At 48.6% G+C, this 21,289-nt stretch overlaps 1 protein-coding gene across 2 annotated transcripts in view; it reads left to right on the top strand.

Annotated features, from left to right (window-relative positions):
• The first annotated feature begins 900 nt into the window (after positions 1–900).
• Positions 901–21,289, top strand: part of LOC308461094 (vigilin-like) — a 54,536-nt gene continuing 34,147 nt past the window's right edge. The window contains exons 1-2 of one of the 2 annotated variants that reach the window (XM_080977716.1): positions 901–1,143; positions 2,833–2,912. The gene's annotated coding sequence lies outside the window, so the exon portion shown is untranslated. The remainder of the gene's footprint in view (positions 1,144–2,832; positions 2,913–21,289) is intronic. The other variant, XM_080977715.1, reaches the window with a different exon arrangement.

Raw genomic sequence — 21,289 nt, forward strand, 5'->3', positions numbered from 1 at the left:
CAACATTTGTGCAAAAGAGCTAACACAGTAATTCAGTGCCTTGCACCATCTGGCAGGGTTAATAATAAGATGCAGTTAATATTTGATCCTAAATATCAGGGAGAATGCAGGAGTTGGTGCTGAAGGCCGACCAAGTTTTTTTGGAAAATAATGCCAATAATATTAATAGATTAAATGGCTAGCGGTTTGCTGTCGTTTCCTAACACCCAAAACCAGCTGCCCGAAGCAACCACTTCACTCCATCTAATGGTAGGGCCGGCCCCTTAAATTTGTGCACTAAAGAAAATTGTGTTCAAAGCGCCCAACACTACACAGAAGGCACAGTGACGCAATAGAATTTGACAAGTTCCCAATAGCCACCTCGCGCCACTTCTGGTTCCCAATTGAGCACGCTGTGCTACCATGGCAAAGCCAACCGTAGGGCTAGAGCGGCTCCCCCACCCCCACAGACTTTCAAAAGCTTCAAAATAGACCCCGTGGCGCCTCCCCTCAGAATCTCTTTAGGCTCGTTATCAGCTGTCCCCGCACATAGCAACCTCTCTAGCGGCCCGCCACGTGCTTCCTGCCCCGCATATGGCTACCTTCGGAACCGCAAAACGCCGGAAGTCAAGCCTGCGCGCCAACTTTCCTCCGTATCTCTAGGCGTTGGGAAGGGGGGAAGAGAGGGGAGGGCGCCCCAAGAAGAGCCGGGAGCGCGCGCCCTCTCTGTACCTGGCGCATGCCTACATTCAACCCGAGGCTCGCTCGCGCCTGCGTGCTGGGACCCGAGCCGCGGGCAGAGGTGGGCGGTCCTCGCGCCGCCGTGACCGCGGATTGGCCCCGGCGGCGAAGTGGGCGGGGAGAGGAGGCGGTGCACTATTTAAGGAGGCTCGGAGGGCGGGGACGGGGAGGCGTGTCCGAGCCGCGCTCCTTGTCAGTCGGCGCCGGGAAGCGGCAGGGGGCGGAGGCTGCGGCAAGAGCAGCAGCAGCGGCGCCGGCGGTGGAGGAGTCGGAGCAGCCTCCACCACCCGCCTCCCCCTCGCGGCTTCTTCTCCTTCCCCTCCTCCTCTTCCTCCCGGCCTCGGCGGCGGCCGCCGCAGCCACCGCCACGCTGAGCCTCCAGCAGCGGGACTCGCCGCCGCCGCCACAGCAGCAGCAGCGCAGGTGAGGTGGCGCGGGGGAAGAGCCTGGTCCCTCCGCCGGGGCCTGGCCGCAGAGAGGCCGAGGGATGCAGTGCGAGGGGAGCGAGGCTGCAGGGAGCACGCAGGGCAGCCAGGGATTTTGGGGTGGGGGTGAGTCTGGGTGGGGGGGCTCCCTTGAAGAAGAAAAAAAAATAGAGATGGGGATGCTCGTTGTATGTGGTCTTCTGCAAGAGCAGGTGGAAGGGAAATTGCAGAGGTGTGGTGGGGATGATATCTGGGGGTCTGATATAGGGATGAGCAGCAGAGAGGCTTGAAGGGATGTGGGGTGGGTGGGCGGTGGGGTGCCTCGAAAGGGTGTAGGGGGCCAGTGGTGGCGTGGCGCTGGCGGTGAAAGAAAGCGGAGGGCTCTGCTTTGGGTGTCTCCACCGGAGAGGGGACTAAAGGGACGTGGGGTGGGTGGGGGGTCCATGTAGCGATGCCCACCAGGGAGATTCGGAGGGGTTTGAAGGGCGTTAAAATGGGGTGGGAGAGAGTGCGGGCCTGTCGAGCAGGTGGGGTTGAAGGGATATAGAGGATGGTATGGGCTGACTGAGGTGTAGAGGGGATTAATGGGAAAGGAGAGGGGGCTGTGGTGTTAGAAAGGGGGTCCAGGAGAATGGGGAGGCTAGATCAGAGAGCCCCACTAAGAAATTATGGGGGTTTCTTAAGCAGCCAGGGCTGAAAGGAGATTGGGATGCACAGAGGTGTTGGCATGGCTAGCTGCAGCGAAGGGGAGGGCAGTTTGTTGTGGATGAGCTGTAATTCCCAGGATTCTTAAGTTATTTAAAAAAATATTGGAAGTTTCCAGCATTTGTTGACCCTTGGGGTATGAGGCAAAACGTAAAAGCGTGATTCCCCTCATTTTTGTGTGTGTGAGAAACTACCCTGCCCCACTGTCAGTGTTTTGCTTTGGCCCCCTGCCCCCATAACATTTTTACAGATGTCCCTGGGTGAAAGGTGAGGGGGGGGATTTGATTGGGGTTTCTCTAAAGTTAAAGGGAGATCTGATATGGGGAAACTGCTGCAGGTAAGTGGAGATTAGGGTGATAGAAACAGGGTAGGCAGTGATATTAGGGTATCTTTCATTGGGTGAGGGGGTTCTTCACCCGAGAGCGATAACAGCAGATTCAGGGGTACAGTGGGATGCTGAGAGAAGCGTGTGCATGTGTGAGAGAGCAGGCAATTAATGGTGAGGGGTTCAGGGCACCATTGGGAAGAAAGGAAGATAATGTAGGCTTAGGTTGACTCTGCATAAAATAGGGTGGTTTTTTTAAGCTGTGGGAAATGGATTGTGGCAGTAGAGAGGTATGATAGGGCATTTCAGATATGGCTGTTAAAATAGTGGCAAGGGGCCCTAAGGTGGTGGTGTGTCCCTTGAAGGCTGTTGTGAGAGATTGGCTTTGAAACAAGAATAGATAAAATGGGGAATAAGATGCTGACTGCACAGTTGGAATGTGGGGACTTCACTAAGAGGATGAATAAGCTTTTTTGTGGCCTTATCCTTCAGCATAATGCAGGTATCTTCAGCCTTCTCAAGCCCAGCACCCATTTTTAACCCTAACATGCACCTGGAGGCCCATTTCTTCATCTTTTACCATACATTGGCATGCAGTGGGCTGCGTTCAAGCTACACTAAAGCCAGAGGTTTCTGCATTTTCATGCATCCATCTAGGCAAGTGAGAAGCGTTGTCACAATTTGAGGACTCATTCAAGCCAGTCAGAAGTGCACAAGGAAGGCGCAGAGCATGGATGGTGAGTGGGTGTGGCTTGTACTAGAGGCCTGATGAAAGCCTGGAGAACTGCATTCAGCTCCTGGGCTTGAGGTTCCCCATCCCTCTTTGCTATTGCGATCGTAGACTTTATCTGCTCCCATCAAGAGGACTAGAGTAATGGGGGAATAAACTGTCTTGGAAAATGCATGGAGGAGAATAGTGCCAAGCCAAGCTCTCTCCCTTTCACTGTTACGATAACTACTAAATTTGATGCCTGTTGCCTTAACAGTTCTGCAGTTACTCCGAGGATGGCTTTGGCCTACTCTTAGTGTTGGTTACTGTAGTTTGTAACCCATTCAGGTCAAGATTGACTGTATGGATTGCTGTAATTCATACCCCGATTTCATATGCAGCTATCGTCTATCTCTATGGGGCAAAAGCTAATGTGCGTGGAAATAAAAACCTTGGCGGGACATAGAAATTCACCTGAGTGTGGAGGGACTTGCAAAATGCTGGAGACAAACTATTAAGACAAGCTTGAGTTCTGAAATGTGCAGCACTGGTTTCGACATTCACTTCTCAAAGGTACAGGATGAGGTGCCTCTTGCGTGAGGGTGATCTTAAGTCTTCATTCCCATTAACTTATATCTATATGCTATGATTAAGAAGATTTATACACTGCTTGATTTTTTAAAAAAGTTGAAATGGTTTACAAAAATAGTAAATAAAATACTACAATTTTCAATAAATAGTTAAAAACATTATTGAAGAGCATTCCGAAGATAGTTAACATCAACAGTAGCTGAAAAGAGATAAAGCACATGTAACTTAATGTCTGGACAGGCATGCCTAAACAAAAATGTTTAAGCAGGTGCCAAAAAGAGTACAGGGAAGGTGTTGGCCTGATGTCAATTTGCAGGGAGTTCCAAAGTGTATGTGCTGCTACACTTAAAGATAAATTTCTTACAAATGCACAACCAAGTATTATGCAGCACCCGTAACAGTGCCAGTTTTGCAGATCGAAGCAGAAAAGTGGTTATATCTTGGACATGGTGACCCTGCAAGTAAAGTCCCAAGCTATTTAGGGCTTTACCTATTAAAGGCTGTGGTGTTCTATGCAGACAGGGCCTCGCTCCTCTCAACTACCACACTGCGGCATTCTGTACAAGCTGCAGCTTCTGGGTCCAGCTCAAGGGAAGTCCCACATAGAGTGCATTGCAGTAGTCCAGTCATGAAGTCACCAGTTCCTGTACTACTTCGGTCAGACTCTTGGTCCAGGAACGACCGTAACTGCTGTACCATTTGAGATGTGCAGGGGCTGGCATATGACTCTGCTTGTTCGAGGATGGGAGTAATTGTGAAACAGAAGCAGGTCTTTTTGCTCTGATATGCAGAGCTTGGTGGAGATCACGGATCCCTAGAAGTGATTCAAAGATGGCCATGATAGTCTGTCAGGGTTTCTGGGTTTTTTTTGGCAGTCAGGTGTTAAGTCATCTTGTGTGTTCTGCCACACCTCCTGCTCTCCCTCTGCTCCACCTAGGCCTCTGGGATAGAGGGTAGCTGCAGAGGTGGAAACCACTTGTGGGAGATGCTAGAATTGGAGCAGGCTCTCCGGCCTAGTCTAATCGGTGGCTGGAGCTTGCGGAATCCTCCCCTGAGATCCAGTGGTGGAAAAGCAAGCCAGGGAGAGATGCTCTCTTGGGAGAAGAAAGGCCAAATGGTTCTTCACCTTCACTTAAATTGCAGAGAGATGGTCCCAGCCATGCTACACATTTAAAGTGTACCACTGTAACAGTTAGGAGGCTTATGGGAACTGTAGTTTGTTAAATTACAGTTCCTGAGATCCTTCATGGCTGTTAACGTGGCATAAGAGTGATTTGAATGTATGGGGTGGATATTCAGAGCCCTGAATATCATGGGAAGAAGGAATTGTGGGCATGGGATTTTTTTTTAAATTATCAGCTTGGGAAATGCTACCTGGATTAAAGTATAGTTCCTCTTGATTTGTGGTATCTGGTGTTCCCCTATCTCTATATAAGCAACCCAGTATATCCACAAGTAGGGTCTGAGCTGGCAGTGACTGACATGGAGGGGGAATCTTGAGGGTGTGTCAGTGTTGAGTAGCTTGATGAAAATGTCAACCCAGTGTGCGGCAGCTCTGGAAAACGTACATTCCCTATTCCACTTTACAAATCTGTGGTGAGGCTGCATATTGAATTCTGCATGCATGTCTGGTCACCGTTCATTTAGAAGGAGCTGGAGAGGAATTTTCAGCAAAGAGGAACCAAAAATGATCTGTAAGTTGGAGCCTCTTCCCCCATGGAAGAAAGGTCACACAACATTTGGGGATTTCTAGTTTAGGAGAAAGGTGGGTACGTAAGGGAAGCATGATAGAGGTGTGTGAAATTAGGCATATTCTAGGTCAGGGGTCGGCAAGGTTTACCTCACCTGGGCCGGTTCACTTCAGTGGAGATCCCTCAGGGGGCCGGATTGCGCGCACCCTTGAGAGCGTGTGCCCGTGATTTCTGGTGTCTGTGCATGTGCAGACGTGGTTTCCGGCGCCTCGGAAGCGAGTTCCCGTGCTGTGCTGCGCTGGTTTAGTGCAGCATGCGGGGACTCGCCAAGCGGGCGGCTCGGGGGCCAGTTAAACGACCCCCATGGGCCGCTTGTAGCCCATGGGCTTTAGGTTGCTGACCCCTGATCTAGTAGAAAGCAGGTGGGGAGACTTCTTTCTCTCATTATTCCGGAACTCAGGGACCCACATTGAAGCTGAATGTTGGAAGATTTCGGGCAGACAAGAAGAAAGTACCACTTCATGCGGTGTGCAGTTAAACCATGAAATTTGCTCCCGTATGAGGCTGTGATGGCCACCGACTTGGATAGACAAATTCACAGAGGAAAAGGCAGTCAGTGGTTACTGTAATACAGCCTCCAGGACCATGAGGCAGCAAGATCCTGAATGCCAGTTGCTGGGGAGCAACTGCAGGAGAAGGCCTATAGTGCTGCTGTCCTGCTCATGGGAGACCCATAGGCATCTGGTTGGCTGCCGCGAGAGCAGGATGCTGAACTGGAGGGACCTTGTGTCTGCTTCAGAAAGCTTCTCTTGGGTACGTATCCATGGGCAACTCTTGCAAAGTGTCCTCTTGGGGATTGTGGGTGGGTGGGGAGGAGATCCCTGTTCTTAGGCAATATTATATTTGCTGTGGCAGCTGCTGGATGTGCCATCCCAGCATGGACTTGTTACCTTTGCGCAGACCTCCTCAAAGATGCTGAAGTAGCCTGCCACTTATTTTTGTTTGCTAATAAGGTTAGGTGAGATTGTGACACTGTCCTTGTAATTTGTTGATGGGAATTCTGAGTGCCTTATAAAGCGAGGCTGCCTCTCTCTGGGGGTAGGAACCAGGGGAGCTAGATGAGCTGGGGGGAAACCTCCTTGGTGGCAGTCTTAGGCCAGCCTTCCTCAACCTGCTGCTCTCCAGATGTTTTGCAGTACAACTCCCATCAATGAGCATTGATGGGAGTTGTAGCCCAACTGGAGAATTTGAAGTACGCAATTATGGGAGAGCTGGACCGGTTACAAGTAGTGGCTTTAGACTGTTGTTTCTCCCCAGTACCCAATGGCTCCTGTATTTAGAGTGTTACTTGGTTGCAATGGATTGGGTACCCTTTCCCAAAGATGTTCCCTCCACTTTCAGAGCTATATATTTCTGTATGCTGTTCGGGGATTCGAAAGCTCTATTGCATAACAAATACTTTCTGCTAGTTGTGGAGCATGAGGCCTGCTCTAAAGTCAAATTCTGATAAATCTCCACCACTCTGCCTTGAATTTTTACCAGTCTTCCCTCCGTTTCAAGCTTGAAGTGGTACATCCCTATGGACTAGGAACTTGGAGTCTGCTGCTTGATGCAAACTGGGACTCAGGCCCCTCATACTCAAGACAATTGAAGCCACCGCTTTGTTGATGCTAAACAGGTCTAGGCCTGGTCAGTGCCTGGAAGAGAGATTTACACCACTTTGGGTTCCATGATGGAAAAAAGTGGGATAAAAATGTAAGAAAATAACTGTCTGAAGGTGGAATAGCTGTTGTGTCCCCCCCTCCCCTCGGCATGAGGTCAAAGCAAAGAGGGAATAGCCAGACTGGAATCCTTAGCTAGACAGCTGTGCAAACAGTACAAAAGTGAAGTATTTTACTGCTGAAGTTAATGTGTGGAGTAAATCGCAGCCTTTTTTTTTTTTTTTTTTGGAAAGAGTGATGTAGAGGCATATGGTGTTTCTGCAGCCTGAACTGGCCTGTGCCCATAGGCTACTGTGCAGAGAATTGTTCTGAGGCTTTGGATAAATGGGTTCTTCTGGCAGCATTGACACCTGCCAGCTAACTGCTGGCATCTCTTTCAGTCCATTGTGGGTAGGCGTTGTGCTGATTTTTGTGCTTGAGCACTGAGGAGTGTTTTGGGGGGAAATGCGGGCTTCTGGGCCACTGCATCCAAATACCTGTCTTATCCTAATATGCTTTACCCGCTCCACACACGATGTACATCTGCTTGTTCCGCTGTTGCTCACAGGAGCCTTTGCCAAGCTGGTACCCTCCCCAACATTTTAGGGCGCAACTCCCCATCATCTCTGACCACTAGCTATGATGGCTGGGACTGTAGGACTTGCAATCCCATAACATCTGTAAGGCAGGGGGTGGGAGTGGGGAGTTGGTTTGCACAATGGCTGGCCCACGCGTATGTCATGAGGAGCAGGAGATGAGTTTCCTCACCCCAAAGAGGATATGGTAGCGTTAGAAAAGGGGCAACTGAAATGATCAAAGGAAAGGTGGCAGTGTCAGGGCCTTTTTTTAGTTCAGAGAAAAGGAGAGTTAAGAGGTGACATGGCAGAACTTTATAAAATTATGCATGGCATGGAAAAGATTGATAGGAAAAAGTTTTTCTTCCCCTGTCATAATGCTATATTTTGTCAACATACAACAAAGCTGAATGTTGGAAGATTCAGGACAGACAAAAGAGATGATGATGATGGCTTCTTCTTCTTCTTCTTCTTCTTCTTCTTCTTCTTCTTCTATATTTTTTACTGAATTTATATACTGCCCTATACCTGGAGGTCTCAGGGGAGTGCACAGAAAAGATCAACCTAAAAACCACAATATATATAATCAAAATAAAAACAACAACCCAATAACAACGCCCGTCCCCTCAAAAGAGCCACATTTTAAAAGGGCATAAGATGTCAATCACAGGGAGGTGGGTGGCGCTGTGGGTTAAACCACAGAGCCTAGGACTTGCCGATCAGAAGGTCGGCAGTTCGAATCCCCACGACGGGGTGAGCTCCCGTTGCTTGGTCCCAGCTCCTGCCAACCTAGCAGTTCGAAAGCACGTCAAAGTACAAGTAGATAAATAGGTACCGCTCCGGCGGGAAGGTAAACGGCGTTTCCGTGCGCTGCTCTGGTTCGCCAGAAGTGGCTTAGTCATGCTGGGCACATGACCCGGAAAAACTGTCTGTGGACAAATGCCGGCTCCCTTGTCCAGTAAAGCGAGATGAGCGCCGCAACCCCAGAGTCGTCTGCGACTGGACCTAATGGTCAGGGGTCCCCTTACCTTTACCTTTTAAGATGTCAATCAGATCAACCAGAGGCCTGGTTAAAAAGGAATGTTTTTGCCTGGCGCCTAAAGGTGTATAATGATGGCTGAGTATAGCTAAACTATGAAACTCCCTCCTACAGGAAGCAGTGATGGGCATCAACCTAGAAGTCTTTTAAAGAGGATTAGATGAATTCATGGAGGATAAGACAATAGCAGTGGCCCCCTCTAGCCATGAGAGCTATTCTCTGCCTCCACAGTTGGAGGCAGCAGTGCTTCTGAATACCAGCGGCTGGAAAACATAGGAGGAGTGGGTGGTCATGGACTCAAATCCTGCTTGTGGCTTTCCCACAGACACCTTGTTGGCCACTGTGAGAACAGGATGCTGGACTAGATGAGTCATTGACCTGATCCAACAGGCTCTCCTTATGTTCTCATGAGTTGGTAGAGTCTGCTCCGTGGTGGCACCGCAATTGTGGAATGTTCTCCTGCTTAGTGCCTATCCTTATTTTTCTAGGCTTTTTAAATCTAGCTTACATATTTGACTTTCTAACACTGAGTGGAAGGTAGCTTGTAGTGGGGGAGTTCCTTTTCCTGGCATGTTTCTTGGGCCATTAGGGAAGCCTGGACAAGCTTCTGAGTAAATCTATAGAGTTCTCCTGGAATAGCTTGGCAATACATAGTCATCTGGCCTCCTAGTCACTGCCAAGCCATGCAGTACATCCCTGCTGTCAAGGCTGGCTGTGCTGACTAGGTCACAGGCTGGCCATCTGTGTGGCCCAGCTCCTTGAACATTGCATTCACAATCCAATACAGTTTTTATAGCACACAGTGAAAGCTGTCATTTCTGCTGCTTATTTGTTTGCCCCAGTAGCTAACTAGTCCGACCCCATCTCAATCCCTGGCTTCCATCTCCTGCTGACTAGGGTGTAGCGATTAGTTTTATAAGATGGTTTTGGTTCCTTTTGGCCTCCTGATCAGTCTGCAGGGTCAATTGCTTACGCTTGCTGCAGCCACAGAACATCTGAACCTTACTTGCAATGTGCAGAAACATCAGGTGAATTCTCTTTCCGCACACCTCTTAACAGTGCACAATACACAATGAAAATATTAGTTTAGATGTCACGTCTTTGCAGGGGATGAGAAGAGGCACTCACCTGATTTAGTGGGAATAGATGTGGGTGGTAGAGCTGTCGCCAAATGACATTGGCTGAGGGGCAAAAAAAGAAGTAAGTTTAAGTAGCAGCTTTGAGAGGTGGTGCGGTTAAGTCAGCCACTGCATCGTACTTCCTGTGGTCACATTTCTAAATCATCTAGAGCCCCATTCAGAAAGTGTTGGTGACGGATAACCCTACCTCATGGATGAAAAACCATGGTTTGGTGAGTGAAGCGGAAACCATGGCTTGGCTGCAGTGGACTACTGTTTCCCACTAACCAGAAAGTCATGCTAACCAGATTGCTGCCGAATTGCCAATCCCAGCATGCTTGACTGGGGCTGATGGGAGCTGGAGTCCAGCAACATCTGGAGGGCCACAGGCTCCCCATCCCTGTTGTAGCAAAAAGCAACATCTCACTCAAAGTCCCCTCTATTACAGTCTAATCTTGGTTTCAAAACTACGTTGGACCACTCCCATCAAATGTTGGGCTGCCCTATGGTGCTGTCTGCTGCTTTCAAACTATGTTCCTCGACATGCTTAAACACCAGGGTGGGGAAATCTTCTTTGTCAACAGCTGCATTCCCTCGGTAATTTTGGAGTGGGGTGGTGGCAGTCATAGAAGCCAAGCCACAAATTTGGCTGGGGACCCCTTTTCTAGGAACAGAGGAAACTACCAAGTCAGACCCTTGGTCTTGCTAGTTGAGTATTGCCTTCACTGGTAGTCTGGTAGTGGAGATGCCAGGGACTGATGCCAGGGCCAGCCTTGTGCTAGACTGATGCTCTACCTTCTATGGAATTGGGCAAATGGTCTGTGTAGCTCCGTATTGCTTACAGCGATGGACAGATGGTCTCCAGAACTTCAGCCAGGTGAGGGGGTCTTCCCTGTCCATCCTGGAGATGTTGAGGATTGATCACGGGACCTTCTGCATGCAAAACTCTTTCCACCTGTGTGATATCAGCTGCAAGGCTGTGGAGGTTGCTGGCTCCCTGCTTTAACATCTCTGCTACCTGGCTAGAAAAGGGGGTCAGCTCTTCCACTGGCGCATGCTTATGAATGATGGGGAGAAAGATTGAATTCTGGGCAGAGACGATGCATAATCATTGGATGATAGTGCTGAGAGTACAATGGGTGTGGCTTTACATACACCAGCAAATGTGTTAAGACAAAATAAAAGCTTTATTCCCTCCCCACCTCCACAACCTCTCGCTTTTTGCCAAGTGCTCTCTTTGTCTCAACTCAAGGGGGAAACGGCAACTCCCACTGATATGAAAATAGGAGCTGCTTTTAGCACTGCACCTGCGTGGCCCTCCGAGACCCAGAGAGTCGCTGCGGAGCCCAATTAAAGGCTCTTGAGAAGTCTGAATGAACAATCGCAGGCGATGGGGCTGCAAAACAACGCCTGCATTTCAGTCCTTTTGTTCCTCCGGCTACGCTTGCCGCCGCTTGAAAGGACCCAAAAGCAGAGATTTGGACCTGGGGCCATGTTCGGCAATCAGTAATTCCACAACACTCATTTTAGAATGGTGTAAGCCAGCTTTCCCCAACCTGGTACCTTGAGAAGTTTTTTTGGACTGTGATACCCGTCATCCCAGACCATACTGACTGGGGGTGATGGGAGTCAGACAACATCTGGAAAACACCTGGTTGGGGAAAGCCAATGTTGGCCACGCTAGAGGCCTGCTAATTCAACACCCCAATTCCCCTTTTAGCCTCTTGTTGTAGGAAAGGTGCCTCAGCCCGCTGATGATATTGGTTGCCCTTTCCTGTACAGTGGTACCTTGGTTTAAGAACAGCTTAGTTTATGAACAGCTTGGAATAAGAATGCTGCAAACCCGGAAGTAGGTGTTCCAGTTTGTGAACTTTGCCTTGGAAGCAGAACATGTTCCGCTTCCTGTTGAGTGTGTTCCATTTGTAAATTGTGTCCCCCGCTGCTAATCTGAGGCTTTCTGTTGAGTCTGTCGGCTGTTGAGTCCTGAGCACCCACGCAACACAGAGGTGTGATATTTGGAGCTTTTGTTTTTGCTATTTTGTTGCGGTTTTGTTTGTGTGGCTTTTTCATTTTATTTTTTTACTATGACTTGTTCTTCGTTTTACGGGACTGACTTGTGACTGTGGCTTGTGTCTTCGTTTTTGTGACACTGTGGAACCCAGTTCAGCTACTGGTTGATTGTATGTATGACTGCAGAAATGGATAAAAGTCCCCCCCTCCAAACAATGACTATCATCAGTGCACGTAAGAGGAAAAATTAATTTTAATTTTTATAATCTACAATACTGTCTTATTTATTTTATAGTACAGTACGTTGATTATTGCCTTCATTTTATGTATCAATGGTCTCGTTAGATAGTAAAATTCATGGTAAATTGCTGTTTTAGGGGTTGTTTGTCTGGAACGGATTAATCCATTTTCCATTACTTTCTATGGGAAAGCATGCCTTGGTTTAAGAACGGACTTCCGGAACAGATTAAGTTAGAAAACCGAGGTACCACTGTACATCAGGTGTGTGGCTCTCCAGACCTTTCTACCTGGCCCCTGTAGTTCTTCCCACTCTGCTCTGTGTTCCTTGAGTCCTTTTTCCTGGCTGGAATGGGTCAAGCAGTTATACTGCCTCTCGCTTGTCTGGTGGAGGTTCAGGAGGTGTGAGTGGAGATGTGGCTGTACGTGTAAACCTCTGAATTTTACTGTATAAAGGGAAGAATCTCACCTGTTTCTCCACAAACTTATTTCCACCCTTTCCATGGAGTCCCCCCAGAACGTTCTCCTTGAGGAAAGGTGGCCTCCAGACTGAAACCCCACTCCCCACCCCTGCTGTGCATTTTCCATCTCTACAGTATCCCTTTTTATGAATGTGTGAGTGGTCTTACCACTGTCTTTTGTGGTGGGCTTGGGATGATGCTGTCAAATCTGTTTTCAGCCCCTTTCCTAAGAATTACTATCATGGGATTGCAAAGGCCTTCGACCGCCCCCCCCCAAACTTATGTAGGGAAACTTGTGCAATTGTCTACTATTTTTTCAGCCTCCCTCCCTTCCCAGAAAACTCAGCAGGCCTAGTCTGTCACTTTCAGCCTGATGGTAACAAGGAAGGCAGTCAGTCATAGTAAGTCATAGCTGTGCCCCAGTTTGTGACATCTCTGGGCCTAACTCTTTCCTCCTTGAAGACCCTATGATGGAAGCAGCAACCCCAGAACTTAAGATCAAAGACTAAAGAGTGCCCTGTGATAAGTATGCTTCATGTTGTCATCTCAGCAATGTTTTCCCCCCAAGATCCCACTTAATGCCTTCCTCAGCCACTCTTTCTCTCTTTCCTGGCTTGCGGTAGTTGAGATGTGGTCAATGTGCTGTTGCCTAGCAACCCCGATGAAGGTATCTTTGCTCATGGTCAGAAGGCTTGCTCTAGGCCAGGGATGGGGAACCTCTTCCCCTCCAGTTGCTGCCGAACTACAGCTCCCATCATCCCTGATCACTGGGCCATGCTGGCTTGGGCTGATGGGATTTGGAGTCCAACAACATCTGAAGGGCCATTGGTTCCCTTCCGTTGCTTCCAGGTCAGAGAAAGGCAACTGGTTGCCAGTGTTCAACCTATTCCTGTACAGTCCAGTGTCTTGCTGTGTCCTCAGTCAGCGACGCTGGGGAACAATAACCGCATATGGTTGCTTCCTTTTCATTTCTTAAGCCCGCCTCAGCTTGCTTGGTAGCTGGGACCTGTCAGTCACTTTGCCTGTATCTTACTGTTCCTTAAGTCACCTGTTGTCTTGTGCAAATTGGTTGACATCTGGCATAGCATGATTTATAGAAAGTGGGAAGGGATATGTATTTCCTCACTTCCTCATAATACTAGGACCTAGACCACCCAATGAAATTGAAGATTTAGGACAGACAAAATGGTCAGGGGTCCCTTTACCTTTACTTTACCATCAGTGTTAGAAACCGGGATAGAAAAGCTAGGAGCCAAATGGCTCCTGGGACCTGGGTTGTGGGCACCAAAACAGAAGGTCTAGTCTCCATTTGGGGAGAACGGCAACACTTTTTATTATTTTGATAAGCATATTGTTAATATCACATTTTTAACAGACATTGTGAATGCATGTTTAATTTGGTGTTTACAATAAAAATATTGGTATCACTCTACTATTGCTAAACGTATTGTTTATCCTTAACATATACTTCAAGGCTTCAAAGCACATACATTCCAGTGATCCTTGAGTGTCAGCCAGGTGCAAAAAATGGCACCCAGACTTTTAGAGGTGCTTGCAAATGGAGAATTTTTAGGTGCGAAATGCGCCTGGTACCCTGCTAATTTCGAACCCTGACCACAACGGCTATGTTTCTCTCCACAGTCTGAATATAATGCTCTGCATAATGGTCCACTTTTAAAATGAAGCTGCTGCGGTCAAACCTGCCTGGAAAGTACACAGCTATTATTTCTTCCACCATGGATCTCAAGACTGTACGTAGGGTTCCTAGGGAGCCTCCAGTCTAAACACTGACTGGACCTAGACCTGCTTAGCTTCTGCAGTGTTATTGCACCCTCTGCTTCCTAACCACGCAGGACCTCAGCAGTGGCTATTGGTATGCAGACAGTCTTCTGTACCCATGCGTAGTAGGAGAGGGTATGTATAATTGCTCTGGTCCTCACAGTTACGGAAGACAGTTTGGGTATGAATAGCCACTACTCAGAGCTTGCTCACCCCCAAGGTCCCTCCAAAACAGATTTTTACACAACTGGAATAAAAAAACAGGGGAAGGAACTTTATGCCAGCCCAGTTGGCGCTGAGCAGCTGACTAGGGTTTGGCAAAAGTGAAACCCATCCTCCTGCCTTCTCATCTCAACGGCTTTAGCCTTAATGATTGAGAAACACTCCTGAACGCATCTGCGCAATGGGATTGGGCCGAGAAAAACACTCTGAAACTTTCAGTTGGAGTTAATGAGATCCCAAGGCATTTGCTCCAGAGTTAGCAGCACAGCCCCCCTTAGAGGGTGCTTTCCTCAAAAGACATTTTGGAGCTTGGAATACAGAGACTGGTCTGTAGTCTGGCTGACAATTGCTGTTCATGGTTCCTTTTAGGGAGCAAGGCAGGCCTGGCTGCCAGTACTGGGCATTATTAAGACCTCTGCTTCTGAGGCAACCGTTTCCTTCATATACCGTATTTTTCACTCTATTGGACGCACCCGACCATAGGACGCACCTTGTTTTAGAGGGGGAACAAGAAAAAAAATTCTCCCCCTCTCTGCTCAGCGCCCCTTCAGCGAAACGGCAGGAGAAACGGAGCCCCTTCCATTTCTCCTCCTGCTTGGCTGAAGGGGTGCTGTGCAGCTCTCCCGGCTTCAGCAAAAGGAACACGAAGCCTTCGGAGCGCAGCACGAGTTCCCCTGCGCTCCGGAGGCTTCAGGTTCCTTTTGCTGAAGCTGGGAGAGCAAGACTGTCCTGGCTTCAGCGAAAGGAACCTGAAGCCTCCAGAGCGCAGCGGGAACTTGCGCTGTGCTCCGAAGGCTTCAGGCAGCTATCCCTGAAGCCTGGAGGGCGAGAGGGGTCGGTGCACACCGACCCCTCTCGCTCTCCTGGCTTAAGCAAAAGCAGCGCGAAGCCTCCGGAGCGCGGAGGGAGCACTCCCTCTGCGCTTCGGAGGCTTCGCGTTGCTATCGCTGAAGCCAAGGAGCCTGCATTCGCTCCATAGGATGCACACACATTTCCCCTTCATTTTTGGAGGGGAAAAAGTGCGTCCTATAGAGCGAAAAATACGCTAACTCGGAGAGCGCCAGCTCCATTTGTTATCACCGTATGCTAGGAGTCCAGGACGGATGGGGAGGCAGTTGGCTTTCTCAGTTTGCAGGCTTAATGTCTTAAGAACGTAAGGTAAAGCCTTCTGGATCAGGTCAAAGGCCCGCGTAACCCAGCATCCTGTTCCCACAGCAGCCAGCCAGATTTTATTTACGTATTTGTAATCCACACCTCTATTAAAGTATGTCAAGGTGATATACGGCGCACAGTGAACAAACTCCACAAAAAGCATCTCTGAAAACTTGTCAGTAAATGCCAGTTGGTGAAGAAGAGAAAGCTCATATTGCAAAGGCCTGTCTAAACAATCTCCTTTTCAGAAGGCGTCTGAAAGAAGGTGGGGGGTGGTTCTGCTGAAACGCTGCTGGCAGGGCTTGCCATGCTAAAGGTTAGGTCCCTGGTGAAGGCCAGCTGATGCCCATTGGATGCCCACAAGCAAGACTTGAGCACAACTGTGCTTTCCTTCCTTGCCATCCTCCAGCAGCTGGCATTCAGAATCATCCTGTCTTGGACTATGGAGGTCAAAAATAACCATGGCGAAAAGATGGACTTCCCATCCCTGAACTTGTCTAACGTTTCCAGGTTGGTAGCTATACATCTCGTAGGAGTGAATGCCATGGTTTTTGCTATGTGCCTTCTCCTGCCCCATTTGCCAGCCAAGACCTCAGAAAGGCATGTCTCTCCTGCCTCCTGTTACCCCAGCCGAGGTTCTTCCAAATTTCATGGGTACTGGAGCATGCAAACAATGCGGGGGGAGGCTATCAGGAGAGCTGCATTGACCCCTGGGGCTGAGGCTCCCCATTCTGGCCAGAGGCTTGTGCTTATCCTCAAGCGCCAACACAGCCTTGATCAGCTGCCGTTCTTTTCGGAGTCCAAAAAAAAAAGAACAACTGCTTGCTTGGCCTGCATATCTCTTCATTCCGTGGCTGACGGCTGTTTTTGGCCCTCATCGTCCCCTTGGCCTTCCTGGTGTTTGCACAGCTCTGCTTGTGCTGCCAGCCGGGTAAACGAGAGATTTCCCAGTGAATAAAGTTGCACTGCTTTGGAGGCCAGGCTAAAAGCCAGAGCCCAGCCATCTTCTGTAATCAAACTGGAGCGGAGCCGGCCCAGCTTGTTCCTGCGGCCTTTATGCGCTGCTCTTCCACTCTGGCAGAGAATTTGGCCAGCCAGCGCAGGAAATAATAATAATAATAATAATAATAATAATAATAATAATAATTTATTATTTATACCCCGCCCATCTGGCTGGGTTTCCCCAGCCACTCTGGGCGGCTTCCAAAAGAATATTAAAATACTATGATACATCAAACATTAAAAGCTTCCCTAAACAGGGCTGCCTTCAGATGTCTTCTAAAAGTCTGGTAGTTGTTGTTCTCTTTGACATCTGGTGGGAGGGCATTCCACAGGGAGGGCGCCACTACCGAGAAGGCCCTCTGCCTGGTTCCCTGTAACTTGGCTTCTCGCAGTGAGGGAACCGCCAGAAGGCCCTTGGTGCTGGACCTCAGTGTCCGGGTAGAACGATGGAGGTGGAGACGCTCCTTCAGGTATACTGGACCGAGGCCGTTTAGGGCTTTAAAGGTCAGCACCAACACTTTGAATTGTGCTCGGAAACGTACTGGGAGCCAATGTAGGTCTTTCAAGACCGGTGTTATATGGTCTCGGCGGCTGTTCCCAGTCACCAGTCTGGCTGCTGCATTCTGGATTAGTTGTAGTTTCCGGGTCACCTTCAAAGGAAGCTTGGAGAAATGTTTAGTTTGGTACACTTTGAGAACCAGATTTGCATTATTTTTCTTTTTGTGCAAAGGAGTAAGAGAGGCAAGATGGCAGGAAAAAGAAGCTGGAGGTTGAAAAGTTCAACCAGAGGCAAAACAGCAGATGACTTAAGCCTGCACAGAAGCAGCTGTTCTCCACCCTGCCTGCAAACACCTCTCCCTTTTCTCCCTTCTGCTGGCAGGGCGCACAATCTATTTTCAGATGCCTCATTCAGAACTCTTGCTACCGGTGATGTGTCTGTCCTCCCCTCCTTTCCCACCAGACCCACAGATGAATCAACACACAGGTGACGTTTCCTGTCCAGTGGTGTTCCACTTTCTGCAGACAGTAAGCACTTGGGACAGGGAACTTGGAAAGCTTCCTCTCCCATACGGTGTCACTCTCTTCAACCTGGCGAACTTTCTGCTTGTCGACTATCAGCTTGTGACTCAGCCTCATCGCTCTGGTCTCATTTCGCAAGGCAGAGAGAACGGCTGTATGAATAGCCCCACAGCTCAGTGTTAGAGCACCTGCCTTGCAGGTCGTGTTAGAAACTCAGATATACAGAGATACCTCAGGTTACATATGCTTCAGGTTACATACGCTTCAGGTTACAGACTCCGCTAACCCAGAAATAGTGCTTCAGGTTAAGAACTTTGCTTCAGGATGAGAACAGAAATCGTGCTCCAGTGGCGCAGCGGGAGGCCCCATTAGCTAAAGTGGTGCTTCAGGTTAAGAACAGTTTCAGGTTAAGTACGGACCTCCAGAATGAATTAAGTACTTAACCCAAGGTACCACTGTATAAGCTAATTGCCAAATGGCACCTTAAACCTAGGTTATGGTTGCCACAACGGTCTATCTAGGCGCCTTTTATGGTGAAATTTGTTGTTAATTTCATTTCTATACCGCTTTATATTTTAAAAGAAAAAACCACAAAGCGGCTTACAACACACAACTTCAAATAAAACAATCCAGAATAAAACAAACTAAGTCTTCAAAGAAAATATTTCCGATCCTTCTCTAAGTGACATTTTGTTTTCCCCACATTTCTTTACGTACTTAATTTATAGAGCTGCCCCATAGCAGAAGGACTCTAGGGAGCCAGTGTGGTGTAGTGGTTAGAGCAGAGCTTTCCAAACTGTGTGTCACGTGACACGTTAGTGTGTCATCTACAGTGTGTAGTTGTGTCACACAAACGCTCCCCGTGCTCTTATAAGGGGTTAGTTTAACCTCTGGTTTGCTAGTAAAACTGAATTACTGTGTCACGAAATGATGCATGTCTAAAAAGCGTGATCAACATGAAAAGTTTGGAAATCTCTGGGTTAGAGTGTCAGACTGGGGCTTGGGAGATCAGGGTTCAAATCCCCAATCAGTTATGGTGCTCACTGGGTGATCTTGGGCCTACCTCACAAGGTTGTTGTAAGGATTAGCTGTGGGGGGAGGAACCATGTAATCCTTGCAGAAAAAAGTGGGGTATAAATCCAATACATAAGTTCTTCTGCTTACCTGCTTAAGGAAGCTGGAGGGGCCAGTCAGATGGAGATGTCAGTTGCTAACCTGTCATCCAGAGATCTCCATGTGGTTGCAATTGGACCTGTGCCAGTCGCAAAACACACCTGGCTAATTTATAACACCAATTGCAAGCAGAAGGCCCCAGCTTCGGGCCCCTGGCATGCCCAGGTAGGGTTCCTTGAAACCCCCACCTGAAATCCTGGACAGCTGCTGCCAGTCAGTGTAGGCAGCACTGCGCAAGATGGGCCAGTGGTCTGACTCCGCATTAGGCAGCTTCTTGTGTCCCCTGACCTGCTAGGGGGAATCTCCCTTGCTTTCAGATGCACGTGCCTCCTTAACGCCTTGAGGGCTAGAGCCATGCCTTGACTTTTCTTTAAAAGAAGCAGCTGTTGGGTCTGTAGATTCCGGAGGTGTCCTCTTTTCATCTTGGGAGGCCAGGCTCCTGCAGTTCAGCGCTGGGTTTCCCCTGCCTCTCCCGCAGCTTTCCTTGTTTACGTCTTTAGCTCTTTCTCTCTCCCGTCTTTATTTATTGATGGCCAGAGGCCGCAGTCCTGTCGGATTGCATCAAGGAGAAGAGGTTGCAACTCGGTCACCGTGCGGTGCAGAGCCGGGAGCTTGCAGTGGGGGGGGGGGCGAGGGGACGCACGGCCACAGGGGGGCGAGTGGCAAACGGGGGCCAGTTCCCAGGGAACATGGCAGTGCTGTGGTAGGAAGCCATTGCCCATCCGTCTTTGTTGGGGCAGCGTGATGGATTGGACTGCCTCTCCCCACACAAACGGCTTAGCTTAGGCAGATCTGTGGGGTTGATCGCTGTGTCCCAGGAGAGGAATTCAGGTATCAGAGAGACCGAAAGGCAGAGGCAGGCAATGCTGGAATAGGGATGTTGCCCTCTAGGAATTTTAATCCATACTTCATGGGCCCATGTGCTGATTGTGGTACCCTTCCAGTTTTGTGTTCTTTTGAACTTTGCTGTACAGTGCTCAAGCTGTGCCAAAATGCATTCATTGCGTCCGTCAAAATAACAGGTGCACTTTTTGAACACTGGAAAGCTGTCTTTTGCAGAGTCAGACTGGTTAGCTTGTCCGCTGCCTGGCAGTGGCTCTCCAAGGTCTCGGACAGAGAAAGAGGGCATACCCTGGAGTCTTTTAAATTGGAGGTGCCATCAGGGATGAGCGTGGGGCTTTCTGTGTACAGAGCAGGTGCTCTACCACTGAGCCATAGCTCCTTCTGGAGCAAAATGAGGGTATTATTATTAGTGGGCCCATTGGGCAAAAGATTCCTGCATTGCAGGCATCGGACTAGATGACCCTTGCGGTCCTTTCCAACTCTACAATTCTATGATTCTTTTCCTTTGGGGCTGTACCGATAGCATAGTTCTATGGTTGAGCCTATGCCTTGCATGCAAGAGGTCCCAATTTCAACTGCTGGCCTTTCCATGTGGGTCTGGAAAAGAGCCCTTGCTAAAGATGCTGCTGCCAGTCAGTGCAGACAGTATTTAGCTAGATGGAGCAATTGTCCAACCCTCTGTAAGGCAGCTGCTTACAAGTGTGATAAGTAGCACTAGCATCGGATACAACTCAGAGGGGGAAATGTGTTAAATATACCTGCTTCTGTTAGTTGATAAATTTAAATAATAATAATAATAATAATAATAGTAATAATAATAATAAATTTATTTATATCCCGCCCTCCCCAGCCGAAGCTGGGCTCAGGGCGGCTAACAACAATCAAAATAATCCAACATTCTAAAAATATTCATTTAAAATTATTATTATTTTTTTAAATTGAGCTTTTACTGTAATACATTAAAATTAGAGCTACGACAGATAGAAGAAAAAGAAATGTTAGCAATCTAACACGATCTGTCTCTTTATTTCTTCTTGATTTTTGGAAACAAGATAATACCAAGTGTAAGTGCAAGTTCTGCATAGCGAAATGCAGAAATCCTGGAAAGGCTGGCATCGCATGGCTCCTGCTTTTTGGAAGGAAAACAAATAGAATAAAATTCTGCTTTAGTGATAGCCAGCTCCCTAAAAAATAGTTAAAGTTGTGTGGGGGCAGGATCTTGGGGGGGGGGCAGGATCTTTCTTCAGCTGTGCTGCTTTAAGGATGTTTGGGGATTAGGAGTTCACAGGCCATGTGCACCGAGGGGGGATTCTCTCTAGCAATCTCTCTCCCTTCCTGCAGCAAGCTTTCCTATACTGGATGCAGCTTTGACACAGAGGTGATAGCAGCCCCTGCCAAGTGCAAGGAGGTTCGTTCTTCCGTTCTTCCTTCCTTTACAGTTGCCTTAAGAGGATTTCTCTCAAATCCTCCCCATAGAGCTTAGCGCTGCTGCCGCCGCCTCGCTTTCTTAATGGGGGTTGGGAAGCCGAGGGCACGAGAAACACCTTTGCAGCAAGTTGTGAGCCGTCTTTTCATGGACAGGAAGGGAAGATGAGGACTGGGTTCTGGGCTAGATGGGACATTGGGCTGATCCTGCAGGCCCGCTGTTTATTTTCTTAAACCACAGACCTTATCGTTTGCCAGTTAGGTGCCTCCTAACCTGAGCTCGGTCGTATTCTTTGACATTTATTTATTTATAAGGTTTCCTCACCTGTCTTTCTCCAGAAAGTCCCATGACAGGTTGCAGTAGATT

The sequence above is a fragment of the Podarcis pityusensis genome (assembly GCF_964106645.2).
Source record: "Podarcis pityusensis genome assembly, chromosome: 13".
Lineage (NCBI taxonomy): Eukaryota > Metazoa > Chordata > Lepidosauria > Squamata > Lacertidae > Podarcis > Podarcis pityusensis.